At 39.4% G+C, this 15859-nt stretch overlaps 1 long non-coding RNA gene and 2 other non-coding genes across 3 annotated transcripts; 1 reads left to right on the top strand and 2 right to left on the bottom strand.

The window, feature by feature from the left end:
* Nucleotides 1-1049: 1049 nt before the first annotated feature.
* Nucleotides 1050-1121, bottom strand: trnap-agg (transfer RNA proline (anticodon AGG)). The gene has a single exon. It is a non-coding gene; the product is annotated as a tRNA-Pro (tRNA).
* A 4637-nt stretch (nt 1122-5758) lies between these two features.
* trnas-gcu (transfer RNA serine (anticodon GCU)) lies at nt 5759-5840 on the top strand. The gene has a single exon. It is a non-coding gene; the product is annotated as a tRNA-Ser (tRNA).
* An 8619-nt stretch (nt 5841-14459) lies between these two features.
* Nucleotides 14460-15344, bottom strand: LOC134311407 (uncharacterized). Its single transcript, XR_010011410.1, has 3 exons — nt 15257-15344; nt 14602-14751; nt 14460-14499 (listed from the first exon to the last, which is right to left on the bottom strand). It is a non-coding gene; the product is annotated as an uncharacterized LOC134311407 (long non-coding RNA).
* Between the last annotated feature and the right edge of the window lie 515 nt (nt 15345-15859).

Here is a 15859-nt window from a genome sequence, read left to right as displayed (position 1 = left end):
ATTTCTTTGACCTCCGTGGCTTAGCGTCAAAACCATGTTGACTGGTTGCACTGGGAAGTTTATTCATGACAAAACAAAATTCCATGCAGAGCTTAACAAAACTTAACAACGAACTACCTAAATACAGTATTTAGGTAGTTCGTTGTTAAGTTTTGCTCTGTTAAAGTCTCCTAAGATGATGAAAACAGAGTCTGTGTGTTTGTGCTCCACGCTGAGAATCTGATCAGCGAGTGCGCTCAGTGCCTCGCGCGCGCACGCTTGAGGTGGAATGTAAACAGCAACAAGCACAACTGATGAAAACTCCCGCGGACAATAAAACGGTCTACAGTTCAAGAAAAGTGATTCCAGATTAGGGCTGCATGTTCTCATTAACACTGTCACATCTGTACACCAGCCTTGGTTGATATAAAAGCAAATTCCGCCGCCTTTTTTCTTGCCGGAAAGCTCTGCGTTTTGGTCCGCTCGGTGGAGATGAAAGCCGTGCAGGTGGAGCGCGCTGTCCGGGACGGAATCGGTGAGCCAGGTCTCAGTGAAGCACAGTACAGCAGAGAGAGAAAAGTCCTTGTTGGTACGGTTTAACAGTGAAAGTTCGTCCATTTTATTTCCTAAAGAGCGAAGGTTTGTCATATGGATGCTGGGTAGCGGTGTACGAAGTCCGCGCTGTCGGAGTTTGACGAGCGCTCCGGCGCGCTTCCCACGTCTGCGCATCCGCCTGCGTCTGCTCAGGAGCGCAGCCGCTCCGCTGACCAAAATGTCCAAAAAACTGTCCGAAAATGAAAAATCAGGAAATATACCTGGTGGCATGAGCTGCCTAATGTTCAGCAGATATTCTGCGCTGTATTGGAGTGTGTTTGGATCACACATGCCATAACAAACAAACAAAAACAAACAAAGCACTACGGAGCTCCTAACCAGTGTCGCCATCTTGGATGATGGCTCACCAACTTCTGCCAGTGTATCAGCATGTGTTATTTTTGTTTGATCATTAGATTTTAACAGAACACTTGATAAGTTTTTTGTATAGTTCAACGAAGCATTCGACTAAGCAAGGGCTCATCCGGGATTTGAACCCGGGACCTCTCGCACCCTAAGCGAGAATCATACCCCTAGACCAACGAGCCAGTGGGAACAAGAGGCTTTTTGACAAGTCAACATTCTTTAGTGAAAGAGCAGGGAATTGTGGGTCTAGCTGGACAGTCTGGAGGTAGTATGTGAGAGGAGAACAAAGGACAAAATTAGGGCTATCCTGGATAATCCTTCTCACCCTCTCAATGAGGAACTATGGCAGTTCTTTCAGTCATAGACAAATTCCACCGAAGAGCAAGATGGAGCGCTTCAGATGTTCTTTTGTGCCAACAGACTGTATAACAATAGCAGAATACACAGGCTGTCCTCACACTGTTGAACCATAGTAGTATAATAGTAATTTTTTATAATTTCCTTATTTTTTATTTTATTATACTCTATTTTATTTACTCTATTTACTGTACTTACACTGTACTGGAGCTGCTGTAACACTCGAATTTCCCCCATGTGGATCAATAAAGGAATCTTATCTTATTAAAGAAGGGATCAACCCGGATTTTATCAGGAAACCTACACAACCTTAACTTTTGCAGGATAAACGTTTTTAATGACTCATTAGTAAATCGTAACACAACACCCTGTCCATAGATCTGTATTTTTACATTTCTGTGGAAGAGATGCGTCTCGCTTTAAACCCAAAACTTGCATGTTTGCTAATAGACGCCGGGGAAAATCACCCAAGTATGACTGATTTCAGAGAGAAAATCAGGCATGGACACATTTTTTTGACACACACGTTTTATACTGTATTCATTAAAGTGATAATGGAAAGTGAGACTTTTGGAATAACCATATCTGATTGGTTGACACTATGGCAGGACTTCTAGTTGCTGCAATTTGATCAGACAAAGAGTTAGAAGAGTTTTCACAGGTCAGTACTGCAATCTGATTGACTGTTAAAATGTCATGAAACACATCTGTTCTGTTCACATTGTAACACTGGACACAGGGAATAATGCTGAAATCCTTATAAACAGTGACCAGAGGTAAAACTTTAATCTAGATCTCCAGGAGTCCTTTTGCTGTGCTGTATTCAATCAATCAGCTACACCATCCTGCCATTCTATATTGTAACAGTGACATTCTATGAAGTTTTTAATCAAATACATCCAGACATATATTATACTTTTTGTGATCTGGATCAGTTGTCTGTGTTAATTAGTATTGAATAAAACAGTCAGTTAGTGAGCTGTTCAATCAGAAGAATTATATAGGAAAATAAACAGAAGGTGGCAGCATCCATCTACATTTTACTATAATCTGACCAGCTGCAGATGTGAAGAGGAAGTCGAAGTAAAGACGTTAAAGAGTTCAAACCTACATAACTGCAAGATGAACAATGTAACACTGTAATTCAGTCATGACACTGCTTACACATCTCTGTGTTCTTCACATTATTTTAGGTAAGACATCATGAGCTCTTGTTCAATATTTTTATTTATGTTTATATTCAACATCAGCTAAATACACACTAATATTTTACATTAATCTTACATTTATATCTGATAGGAATAAAGAAAAGAAAGAAATCTGATTTATCTTTTTCCTTTTATACAGGTTATAATTCTGCAGCAAAAATTCAGCCACTTTCTACAACTGAAAATGTCCTGGAGAAAACTTCTGTTACTTTATCCTGTAATTACAGTGATGGTGGTGCTGATGATTATCTGTTCTGGTATCGTCAGTACTCAACATCCAGACCAGAATTCCTCATTTTGATTACTGAACTAAAAACTGAAATAAAAGCTGATCCTCCAGTTCCAGGAATATCTGTAAAGATAAATAAAGATAAAGATCGAGTGGATCTGAACGTCTCTGCTTCAGTATCAGATTCTGCTCTCTACTACTGTGCTCTGCGGCCCACAGTGACAGGAAATCTTTCTATACTGTACAAAAACCAAACATGTAAATAAACTTTGTCATTTCATTAAGGGTATTCTCTTTTGTCTGAGTTTCAATACAAGCTTAAACTTTAGGTCCACAACAAAACAAAACATTTATTCTACTGATGCTTCACTCTTTCTTCTGAATTTGTCACTTTTCTTCTTTTAGTGGTATTCTTTAGATAATAGTAAGGCAATGGTAAAATCATGTATTATTTAAGCATTTAGCCATACGTACATTTGGAATACATTCTTTGTGGTAATACTGAACAATTAACAACACTTAAATACTTTTAACAGAATAATGACAATGTACAAATCAGCAAAATATTTTAATTTTATGTTCATAGACCAAGTCTGATAAGTCTTGTGGTTTGTGACATGGTGCATTACAATGCAGTAGTCATTATACACACAATACATTAAAAAATATCATTAGGGTTCCACATTATATTCTAAGCTAAACCGACTAAGAAATAATAATAGATTCTTTATATGGTCATTGTACTTTTGTCATTGTCACATTTTTTGTTTTAAAATTCTCCACACATTCTCTATTGGGGACAGGTCAGGCCTACAGACAGGCCAGTCCAGTACCTGTACCCTCTTCTTCCACAGCCATGCCTTTGTAATGTGTGCATCATGTGGTTTTGCAGCGTATGTTGCTGTAGTTATACTTATCTGCATCAAAGCTGCCATCACAGAAGTGTAAATTACCTTTGCCAAGAGCACTGAGACACCCTCATACCATGATAAAACCTACCATTTGAACTTGTTGCCGATATCAGTGGTTTTTGTAAATGTAACTCTGGATTGTACGGAAGCGTATTGCTGCCACACAGATAAAAAAAAATACCATAAGTATGTCGTTATAACGAGAAAGTATGTTGTTATAATGAGAAAGTATGTTGTTATAACGAGAAAGTATGTCGTTATAATGAGAAAGTATGTTGTTATAACGAGAAAGTATGTCGTTATAACGAAAAGGTATGTTGTTATAACGAGAAAGTATGTCATTATAACGAGAAAGTATGTTGTTATAACGAGAAAGTATGTCGTTATAATGAGAAAAGATGTCGTTATAACGAAAAAGTATGTCGTTATAACGAGAAAGTATCTTGTTATAACAAGAAAGTATGACGTTATAATGAGAAAATATGTCGTTATAATGAGAAAGTATGTCGTTATAACGAGAAAGTATGTCGTTATAACGAGAAAAGATGTTGTTATAACGAGAAAGGATGTCGTTATAATGAGAAAAGGATGTCGTTATAACGAGAAAGTATGTCGTTATAACGATAAAGTATGTTGTTATAACGAGAAAAGATGTCGTTATTGTTATAATGAGAAGGCGTTGGACCCAAAGATGCAGAGAATAATGTTTTTATTGGTAATAATAATAAACAATAAACAAAGACAAAATAGAGAAAACAGCAACAAAAAACAATTCGGGAGAATCCCGAACGAAGCCGCTGGCGCCGCAGGCAACTGAAAAACAGAAAAACAAACACAAGAGAAAATCGAGCGCGAGACGCGAACCCGGGTCACCCAGACACGAGGCGTTCGCATATCTCGATGCACTACAATAGAGCGAGAATTAAGGGAGCCCGAGCGCTTATAAAGAGCGCCACGGGAATGGCTCGCTGATTATTCACACAAAAATGAAAACTAAGGAATGCAAGAAACGGCTTATGATAAAAGCCGATCCGGCCAAGTCACCAGTAAACTAAAGAACTGGGAAGGAGCCGGAATAAAAAGGGAAAAGGTTATGGAAGTCAAACAGCGGATTCGAAGCCGGAGCTGAGGAGAAAAGCACTGAAGCTAAAGAGCTGATTCGAACCGATGCTGAGGGGAGCGTAAGCACGGAGCACGTAACCCACTCAGCCAATCGGGACACGATGAATCTGCTAATCCTCTGGCTTAAGAGGTGCTGAGGAAAGGCAGTTAGCCTAGCCGTTAGCCCGTCGCTAATGTTGCAAGCGGTGAGGCTGGCAGTGAACGCCAAAATAAACAGCGGCACGGGGACCGCACGTAATCGCACCAGCTATCCCTGACAGAGAGAACCAAAACCCTAATTAACCTCGGCCTTACGACCTACACACCCCAACGCCCTAAAAAGCGCCAGGGGTACCAGGCTGTCCCTACAAAAGACCAGCTATGTGCTACAGCCAAAACAAAGGAAAAGGTGCGACACCTGCAGCCTGGCGACGCCCCCTTAAATAGGGAGATCGCAGGTGCAGGTCGTTCGCCCCTAACAAGCTGGCCTACTATTTGAGGCCAAGCTCTTTGTTGTTCTGTAACGCCTGCGACGCTGGGAACTGGTGGTGTGTTCACCAGACGTCGCAGGCACCCTAACAGTTATAATGAGAAAGTATGTCGTTATAACGAGAAAGTATGTTGTTATAACGAGAAAGTATGTCGTTATAACGAGAAAAGATGTTGTTATAACGAGAAAGGATGTCGTTATAACGAGAAAAGTTCATTACCTCGAATGCTGCATAGCTGATGGAAGCGTAGCTTTTAAAAGTGCAGGCAAATCCCATCCTCGTGGAGGTGAAAGTACTTTTAAAAACTCTCTCAAATGACCTCAGTCTGCTTTGAGAACATTGCAGCCTATTGACCATATGTGGAAAAGCAAACGGACATAAGAGTAGTAGTTTAGATCATCTGGGTTGCCTCTTTCCACCTGTTTTCAGGCCAATCCAGCCCTCTGAAGCTCCTCCTGCCACACTTGATTACAAATGACACACCTGCAATAGCACTCCCGGTAACACCGCATAGCTTGACCAGACGAGGTGGCCGAGTGGTTAAGGCGATGGACTGCTAATCCATTGTGCTCTGCACGCGTGGGTTCGAATCCCATCCTCGTCGAAAACAATACCTTGTAAACTCTTAATGTATGTTCAATAATCCAGTTCCACAAAGTGGAGACCATTAAACAATGTGTGGTTACTAATCTGTATGTAATTAACATTGTATTAAAAGAACGGCTGTATAAGATGAACTGTTTCTATTTGGTGTTACAGTTGTGATTTTTTTGTGAGTAGTGCCAATATGTTGTAAAGGTGAGAGCTTAATTATCAGAGCTGAAAGCAAGAATTTCAGGGGTTGTATGTGTTTGAAATGTGTTTCTGGGCCGATTGGTCGGATTGATCAACCCAGACGGCTTGAACAGCTACATTGCCTTTAAATAAATATCTGGGTGTTTACCAGAATGTGCACGCACACTGCATTAGTACATTATTTGTTAACAGTCAGTTTTTTCTTATATATATATATATTCTTTGATATGCTACATGACCATCGTCCCATTGGAAAAACTTGCCCTTGATCCAATATGGCGGCTTTCAAGATGGCGGCCATGTTCCAGACATAGCCTAAAAGATAGACCCCCTCACCCATTACTTGCTGGGGTATTTAGATATATCATTTTCCCTTTCGTTTCTGAAATAAAAGAGTGTCCTGAGACTTTTGACTCACCCTGTACATATTTTACAGTAAGTACAGTGCTGTTGTGATTATATGGTAAGCCTTCTATTTTTCCTTCTAAATGCTTGTGTGCAGATTTTTGACGAGTCTTTCAGTGCACTTTTTGCAAGTGTCTTCTGGCGTATTGCTTACCATGATAAATACTTCACTTATTATTAACCAAATGTACTAACAGTTATGTGCCGGTAGTGCAATACATTAAATACATAATAAGACATAAATCAAGAGTTTAAGTTAATGTTTACATCAAATATAAAATAGACAGCAGTTCTGTAAGAATAAACAGATTACATATAATATTTGCATAAATGTCACACCAAGCCTCTGTGTGCTCTGGTGCTTTGATGTGCCACGCCCCTCTCTCCATGAGCACACTAAATCTCCTGCCACGCCCCAGCACATGATTGGTTCATTTGAACTAATTGGCTCCAGCTGCCCTGTATTTAAGAGGTGCACTGGAGCACACACACTGGGAACTGTTTTGTTATAATGTTGCTATGTTGAACTGCTCTGGTGTGGACTTTTGGTCAGGACTCGGTTATGCTCTGTTATGCTCTGTTATGCTCTGTTATGCTCTGTTATGCTCTGTTATGCTCTGTTATGCTCTGTAAGGCTCTGTAAGGCTCTGTAAGGCTCTGTAAGGCTCTGTAAGGCTCTGTTAGTTCTGTAAGGCTCTGTTAGTTCTGTAAGGCTCTGTTAGTTCTGTAAGGCTCTGTTAGTTCTGTAAGGTATGTTACTAGCTCTTGTGTTTAGCTCTCGTTACTAGCTATGTTACTAGCTCTTGTGTTTGGCTCTCGTTACTAGCTATGTTACTAGCTCTTGTGTTTGGCTCTCGTTGCTAGCTATGTTGCTGGCTCTTGTGTTTGGCTCTCGTTGCTAGCTATGTTACTAGCTCTTGTGTTTGGCTCTCGTTACTAGCTGTTGTGTTTAGCTCTCGTTACTAGCTATGTTATTAGCTCCTGTGTTCAGCTCGCGTTACTAGCTATGTTCCTAGCCCTTGTGATTAGCTTTTGTTACTAATAAATTCTTAGTGTTTGCATCTCTGCGTGTGTGTCCGCCCCATTGTCTTGCCTTAGCCCCCGAGCGTGACATAAATAATCAGTTATACAGTACAAATAGATGGTAGGTTTTGTTCCACACAGATGTAGTGAGTGTAAGTGTGCACATGATGGCAGGCTCCATCTACATGTTACTAAACTATGTAACAGGGCTGTACTGTTGGAAAAGGAAGTTAAAGAGAGGAAATGGTTTAATTATGCATAAGATATGATAGCAGGTGTTGAGCTACATTATTCTGCAGATCAGTCATGGCATTGTTTGGATTTCTCTGTTTTCTTTCCATTGTTTTAGGTGAGAAATAACATCACATAAAACATGAGAACCTTTATCCAAACCTTAAACAGAAGTTACAATGTATCTGCTGCTAGATTCTTTTTTTACACTCATATCTTTTAATAATTAAACATTGTTCTTTCTCTGTCCACAGGTTTTAATCACGCACAGGAAATTAATTCAGTTTCAGCCAATAAAACTGTCTTGGAGAGAGACCCTGTTACTTTATCCTGCAATTACAAAGGATCTGGTACAAATTACTTGCAGTGGTATCGTCAGTTCTCCACATTCAGACCAGAGTTCATTATTCTGGTTAGTGAGCTTGATAAAGAAGCTGCAGTTTCTGGGTTTTCTGTAAAAATAAATGAAGATAAAAATCGAGTGGATCTGAACATCTTCTCTGCTGCAGTATCAGATTCTGCTCTCTACTACTGTGCTCTGAGGCCCACAGTGACAGGAAAGCATACTATACTGTACAAAAACCAACACCTAAGTTACATATTTTAGTTCCTTTAGATAAAATATGTATATTTCGGTAGCATCTTACATTACAGATCGATTAATAAGTGGGTAATGATACGCTAATATTAAGGCAACAAATCGTATTTACTCAGAAATTAAATGTCAGTTTACTAGAAGTTAATTAATAATAATGCAGTAGCTGTAACTAGTTGATTATGAAATCATAAAGTTGTATTTATCTCAAAATAAATCTAAAACTTTTTAATGAATAATAAGTCAGTAATTGTTGCCGAAATAAGTCAATAATAAAATGGTAAAATAAGGGCTCTTATTTAGTTTTGGTATAAGTTTGAAGCACATGGCAAGGTTGAGCTACAAGTCAACCCCAACCACTGCTCATTTAATGACAGACACTAAATCTTCACCACCCTTCCTATAGGGCAACTGTAGCCTAGTGGTTAAGGCTAGTAATCAGAAGGTTGCTAGTTCAATCCCCACCACTGCCAGGTTGCCACTGTTGGGCTCTTATGCAAGGCCCTTAACCCTCAATTGCTCAGACTGTATACTGTCACAACTGTAGGTCGCTTTGGATAAAAGCATCTGCTAAATGAGCCCTTCCAACGAAAAACCATATATCAACCATTTGTCCTGTTTGGGAGAAATCAATTTTTTTAATTTTTTTTTCTGTGGACAACTTTTTTTACATTAAAAAACTAAAATGTGCTTTATGCAGACTTGCATTTCTTCATTCATGAAAGTGATTAGAAATAACACTTATAATAATGCTTTATATTATTGGTTTTATTTAATAGAATGTGGAAGAACAGTATCTCCACTGCCAAAATCAATTCATGGAAAAACAGTATATGTGACATTAACAAATATATTAGTTCTAATCTTTATTTTGATTCTTTGCATTTAATTAACTATTAATATTTTATATATGACATATCATGCATATATAGTCAGTTTTAAGTATGATTTCTGTAGATGATTAACTTATTTGCATTCAGAAATACATCATGAAAACATACTAGGCACTTTCTTTTCAATAGAACTCTATATAATCTATATTTAATTTAGGATTCTTACATTACATAAACAATACATAAAACACCCCCACTAAAACCCCCATGAAACATAACTAATATAAAACAATGTAATATTAAGTAAAATTTAGATCAATCTGATTATTATTCACATTCCAGAGATTCATAAAAAGATCGAGCAGAAGTTGGTAAGTAGTTCAGCATTGTCATGAGGTCCTTGTGCTTCTCATTCTTGATTGGCAATGAACTCTCATATGCCCTGGGATAGTGTCTGCTGAAAACTGGTGCTTGAGGCCTAGCTCCTCGTTTTGATTTAGTGACTGTCCATGTCTTCCACCCTTCATACTGACTATGGCTCTGTCTGGTATGCACATTCCAAGGATCATCAGCTGAAATGCATATTGCAGATAAATATAAGTAGACTAGATAGATAGTTAGATAGTTAGACAGACAGACAGACAGACAGATAGATAGAACTATATATAACTATAAATACCGGTAGAGAAATTGGACTGATAACCATAAAAATAGTGCAAGTATGCAGAAAAGTAAATAGCAGTGCAAATATGCAAATAAGTGGTGGACAGTAGGACAGTAAGTAAGTAAGTAAATTTGATTCATAAAGCACTCTTAAAACAACTTACGTTGACCAAAGTGCTGTACATCGAATAAGCATACATAACATTAAGCGCTTTAAAAACAAATAAAAGCACTTTAAACTGAATCCTGTGCTGAACAGGCAGCCAATGTAGTGAGGCAAGGACGGGTGTAATATGGTTTCTTTTCTTGGTATTAGTCAGTAACCTTGCTGCTGCATTCTGGACTACCTGCAAGCGACGCAACAGAGACTGACTAATCCCAATAGTAGTATGTACATGTAAAGATTGTAAGGTGCTGCATAATGTAATAGGCATAGTTATAGTTACAGTAATAGTATAAACTAATATATACTAATATATTAACTATTACAGTGTAATATAATAGTAGAAATATAAATAAATATAATATAGTGGGCATGTATACAGGGCTATGCTAATATAATATGTGGTAGTGCATGATATTAAGTTAATATAATATACAATGGTATATTAGATAGTATTATAACATTATATTACCACATATATAATATATATATATAAAAAAAAAGTATTACTATGTGTAATAATGCTAATGTTGTGCATAAAACATGTTCTAAAGGCAGAAGTACACACACATAGAAACACATAGTTACATTATCAGATACCTGTGAGTTTGAACCACATCACTGAGGTGATCTGTAGTCCAGTGGTTCGTTTAAGGACAGAGTCTGGTAGTAGCCTGAAATCATCACACTTCATCTCAATGACTTTAAATGGGTTTTGTGTTCTTGCTTGTTTGATTATCTCAGTGACATCAGAGGGTGTATAAAGTGTAGACACTTTGCGTCTTCTTTCAATTACAGAGAAGGCACGATCACATGGAAGAAAAGAATGACCAGAGACCATGAACTTCTGTTCAATCTGAGTAAAGTAACACCGTGATATGAGCATTGACATTAAATTGAGCATCCTCCAGTTGTTGTTTTGGCCACAACACCTGTCGCTATATATGACAAGCTTGCGCTCCTTGGATATGGGCAGTTGAGTAAAATTTGTCTGCACCCACTTATAAACACAGCTAGCAACTTCAACAGATCCTCTGTGTGCAATCCCCTCATGCCACACACACATGGTTGCTGGTTCTTCTGTCCCAAGTTCTTGGATACACAAGTTGTAATTTGCCAACTGCCTCTGGTAGTAGATGTTGGAATGGGTCAGATTGGGTGTGTAAATGACACCTTGTAAATCAATACAAATTACATGGCAATTACTGTTTACTTTAGCCCACTCTGTATCAACCTGAAGTTGGGTGTAGGCTTTCTCAGCTTTCCGATGGTGCAGCTCACTTTCAGTTAACACTTTTTTCCTTTCCTCTTCGGATGATACAGACGACAATTTCATAAAAAAAGCATCACATCTTGAACATGTGTCACTTCTGGGTTGGCCAAATGTAAGGTTCTGCTGCTTGAAAATGTCACGATACAGCCAGAATTTAGCTGGAGACAAGGAATTCTTCTCTTTATACAATTTGTACATACGTAATAAATTCAGATCAGGACTTAGATATTCCCTTTCAACATCACCCCGAAGTCTCGAATAGTGGTTCTGCTGCCTTGGAAAAGACAATATGTGCTCACTGATGCTTTGTTTTACTGTAGACTGTATCCGATGTGGCCTAAAGGTCAATATGATACACATGCATTAGGTTCAGGATGATTTTAGAATTTTAGTTGTATGCATAAGTTTGAACACTCCTGGCCAAAATACAGTGTATCACAAAAGTGAGTACACCCCTCACATTTCTGCAAATATTTTATTATATCTTTTCATGGGACAACACTATAGACATGAAACTTGGATATAACTTAGAGTGGTCAGTGTACAACTTGTATAGCAGTGTAGATTTACTGTCTTCTGAAAATAACTCAACACACAGCCATTAATGTCTAAATAGCTGGCAACATAAGTGAGTACACCCCACAGTGAACATGTCCAAATTGTGCCCAAAGTGTCAATATTTTGTGTGACCACCATTATTATCCAGCACTGCCTTAACCCTCCTGGGCATGGAATTCACCAGAGCTGCACAGGTTGCTACTGGAATCCTCTTCCACTCCTCCATGATGACATCACGGAGCTGGTGGATGTTAGACACCTTGAACTCCTCCACCTTCCACTTGAGGATGCGCCACAGGTGCTCAATTGGGTTTAGTCCATCACCTTTACCTTCAGCTTCCTCAGCAAGGCAGTTGTCATCTTGGAGGTTGTGTTTGGGGTCGTTATCCTGTTGGAAAACTGGCATGAGGCCTAGTTTTCGAAGGGAGGGGATCATGCTCTGTTTCAGAATGTCACAGCACATGTTGGAATTCATGTTTCCCTCAATGAACCGCAGCTCCCCAGTGCCAGCAACACTCATGCAGCCCAAGACCATGATGCTACCACCACCATGCTTGACTGTAGGCAAGATACAGTTGTCTTGGTACTTCTCACCAGGGCGCCGCCACACATGCTGGACACCATCTGAGCCAAACAAGTTTATCTTGGTCTCGTCAGACCACAGGGCATTCCAGTAATCCATGTTCTTGGACTGCTTGTTTTCAGCAAACTGTTTGCTGGCTTTCTTGTGCGTCAGCTTCCTTCTGGGATGACGACCATGCAGACCGAGTTGATGCAGTGTGCGGCGTATGGTCTGAGCACTGACAGGCTGACCTCCCACGTCTTCAACCTCTGCAGCAATGCTGGCAGCACTCATGTGTCTATTTTTTAAAGCCAACCTCTGGATATGACGCCGAACACGTGGACTCAACTTCTTTGGTCGACCCTGGCAAAGCCTGTTCCGAGTGGAACCTGTCCTGGAAAACCGCTGTATGACCTTGGCCACCATGCTGTAGCTCAGTTTCAGGGTGTTAGCAATCTTCTTATAGCCCAGGCCATCTTTGTGGAGAGCAACAATTCTATTTCTCACATCCTCAGAGAGTTCTTTGCCATGAGGTGCCATGTTGAATATCCAGTGGCCAGTATGAGAGAATTGCACCCAAAACACCAAATTTAACAGCCCTGCTCCCCATTTACACCTGGGACCTTGACACATGACACCAGGGAGGGACAACGACACATTTGGGCACAATTTGGACATGTTCACTGTGGGGTGTACTCACTTATGTTGCCAGCTATTTAGACATTAATGGCTGTGTGTTGAGTTATTTTCAGAAGACAGTAAATCTACACTGCTATACAAGCTGTACACTGACTACTCTAAGTTATATCCAAGTTTCATGTCTATAGTGTTGTCCCATGAAAAGATATAATGAAATATTTGCAGAAATGTGAGGGGTGTACTCACTTTTGTGATACACTGTACATGTTCTTCTACAGAGGAGACATGACGATTTTCAGAAAATCTTAGAGCATTTCTATTTACTTACTTTTACTTTACTTTAGCATTTGGAGAAAAAATAAGAAATAAAAAATTTAATATGGCAGAACATTTAGACAGAACATTTAGACAGAACATTTATTATCTTTTTAAATTTCTATGTTTCTGATGGAGGGCTTGATGATGGCTACACATTAACAAATGGGCAGCATGCTATAACTGTACATCAGCAAGGTGAGTTGTTATTGGTGGAGCTAAACCCCACTCAAATAATAACTGATAAAATGGCCAGAGAGCGTAGAAGGAAGGTGTACATAATAACCTGGCAACTCAGTATACACAGTGAAGTAGCAAAAAAACTGGTACACCAGTCTAATACTTGGGAGGTCTCCCACAGGACATGGACTCCACAAGCTTGTGAAAATAGTCTGTAGGCAATGAACACCATACGTTCTGCAGAACAGTCCACAATTCTGCACCACAGCACGTTGCATAGTATCACTTAGGTGGGAATGGCAAAACCCCAAACTCAGATAAATGTTCCTCTAACCATAATTTGCTGTTCTAGATGTGTTTGTCGGCACATTGTCCTTTTAGGAAAAGGCCAGACCCATATGAATGAATGCAGTACATGAACGGATGTAACTCATCAAAAAGGCACACATAGTGTTCACCTGTCAGAGATGTTTGTAGATGTACCAGGGTGCCAGCTAAACAAACCCCATACCATTATGGAGCCACCACCAGCCTATGTATTTTAAAGTGATTGTTCGTGATCTATTTGCCTACTGTGCTTACACACAGAGGAATTTGTCCTCAGCATTTAACCCATCCATGCAGTGAAACACACATATAAACATACACTAGTGAAGTGAGCACACGTGCCCAGAGCGGTGGGCAGGCCTGTCCACAGCACCCGGGGAGCAGTAGGGGTTAGGTGCCAAGGGCACTTCAGCCGTATAATTGGCGGGACCAGGAATCGAACCGGGGACCTTCAGGTCGCAAGGCTTGTTCCTTAACCCCAAGCCTACGACTGCCCCTTTTGCATCTGTACCAGCTTTTTTGCGCACTACAATGTATACACTCACTTATTATAACACTCACAATAACAAGTGAAAGGTGCATTACCTATTCTTATGTTTGCCTCGTCCATCTTCTAAAGGAAACCTAGCCTCAGTAGCCTGGTCTGACTCAAGTCCTTCATTTTGCCCTAACTCACATTTGTGCAACTTTTCCTGAATAACCTGTCCAAACAATAAACTAGGAACATAATATCTATATAATTTCCTATTGTTACTAATAGGAACATTAAATTAACAATATAAAGCTTATATAGTCTAACATACCTGTAAGCGACTGTTTGTCAGCTGATACACTGACATGAATGTTGTTTTGCAAACATTTAGTCTCTGCCCTGCTTGCTGAATATAATAGAAAAAACTCTGATGTTTTCTGTGTTCACTGTTTTCCTTGGAGCGTCTTCGCCTCACTTGGTGCTAGAATGCAGGCAGCACTAATGTTACATTAATGGCATGATTGCTGTTCTTAAATTAAACTATGTAAATCGTCATTTTAATCTTAGGTCAGTTTGGGGTCTGATCACTGGACCTGAAATCCCATGTACTGCACTATTTTCTGTGTGCCAACACACTTCAACTGACCAGATCAGTACCAAGCTTTTATCTGAGTTGAGTTGTTTTAAGCAGGGAAGACTGAAGGGCAGGGATGTTCAAGACTGAGGGTATACTTACTATTACTATAAAGAAATACATATTCTAAGTAGTTTGAGGATCACCTGAATCTTTTAAATGCAATATGCCATGTATTCTTTTCAGGACAGCGACACAACCAGACAGTTTTTACAATGTAACTGTTCACGTTTACTTTACTTTCACTTTCATTTCCTAAAGCATTGCTTTACAGCCTATGCACAACATCAACGGAGTAACAATGTATGCAAAGTTGTCAGCATTGATTAAAGATTGCAATTACATGGCTCACCTGTTCCATGCCCGAGAGAATCAAAGCTTGCTGCTTCTCATATGTACTGGAGTAAAACAGCGTGAAAAGTTGTAACTTGCGTGTATCAGTGAGTCTGACACACTGCCGCTTACAGCCACTCCCACACACTTTGCCCTTGCGAGCATAATACATTACAACAAGTTAGAAACAAGTAACATCCAGATAAACGCTAATCGTTTGTGCGTAAACACAATGTATAACGTTATATTAATGTTGCCACGTGAGAGTAGTTTTATAAGTAGAGTAAAAAATTCGCCAGCCTCTAGCTGTTCAGCTTCATGAGGTACTTATACGGTTATTCCACTTACGTCTTTCGGTGGATTTTTCCCTGGTTTTTCTTCGCCCTTTCTGTTAATATATGGTTTTCCTGCATTGCGTAACATCTTTCTTTCTTTGTCTTTCCATGTGTTCATTTTCAGCTTTCTTTTTTTCCCTATATTTAACCGATTTTCGTCAGCCGCACTTAGTACCACTGCTTGTCCGTCCATTTTTGGCAGCGGAGATAAACGGTTTTTCCGCGTGAGCACTATTTAAAATTTAAATTATGACCCTAATTAACGGACTATGTTGTAGCGACTGCCT

Source organism: Trichomycterus rosablanca, chromosome 4 (genome assembly GCF_030014385.1).
Source record: "Trichomycterus rosablanca isolate fTriRos1 chromosome 4, fTriRos1.hap1, whole genome shotgun sequence".
Classification (NCBI taxonomy): domain Eukaryota; kingdom Metazoa; phylum Chordata; class Actinopteri; order Siluriformes; family Trichomycteridae; genus Trichomycterus; species Trichomycterus rosablanca.
The sequence above is the reverse complement of the archived record's forward strand: the minus strand, read 5'-3'. Positions and strand labels throughout refer to the sequence as shown.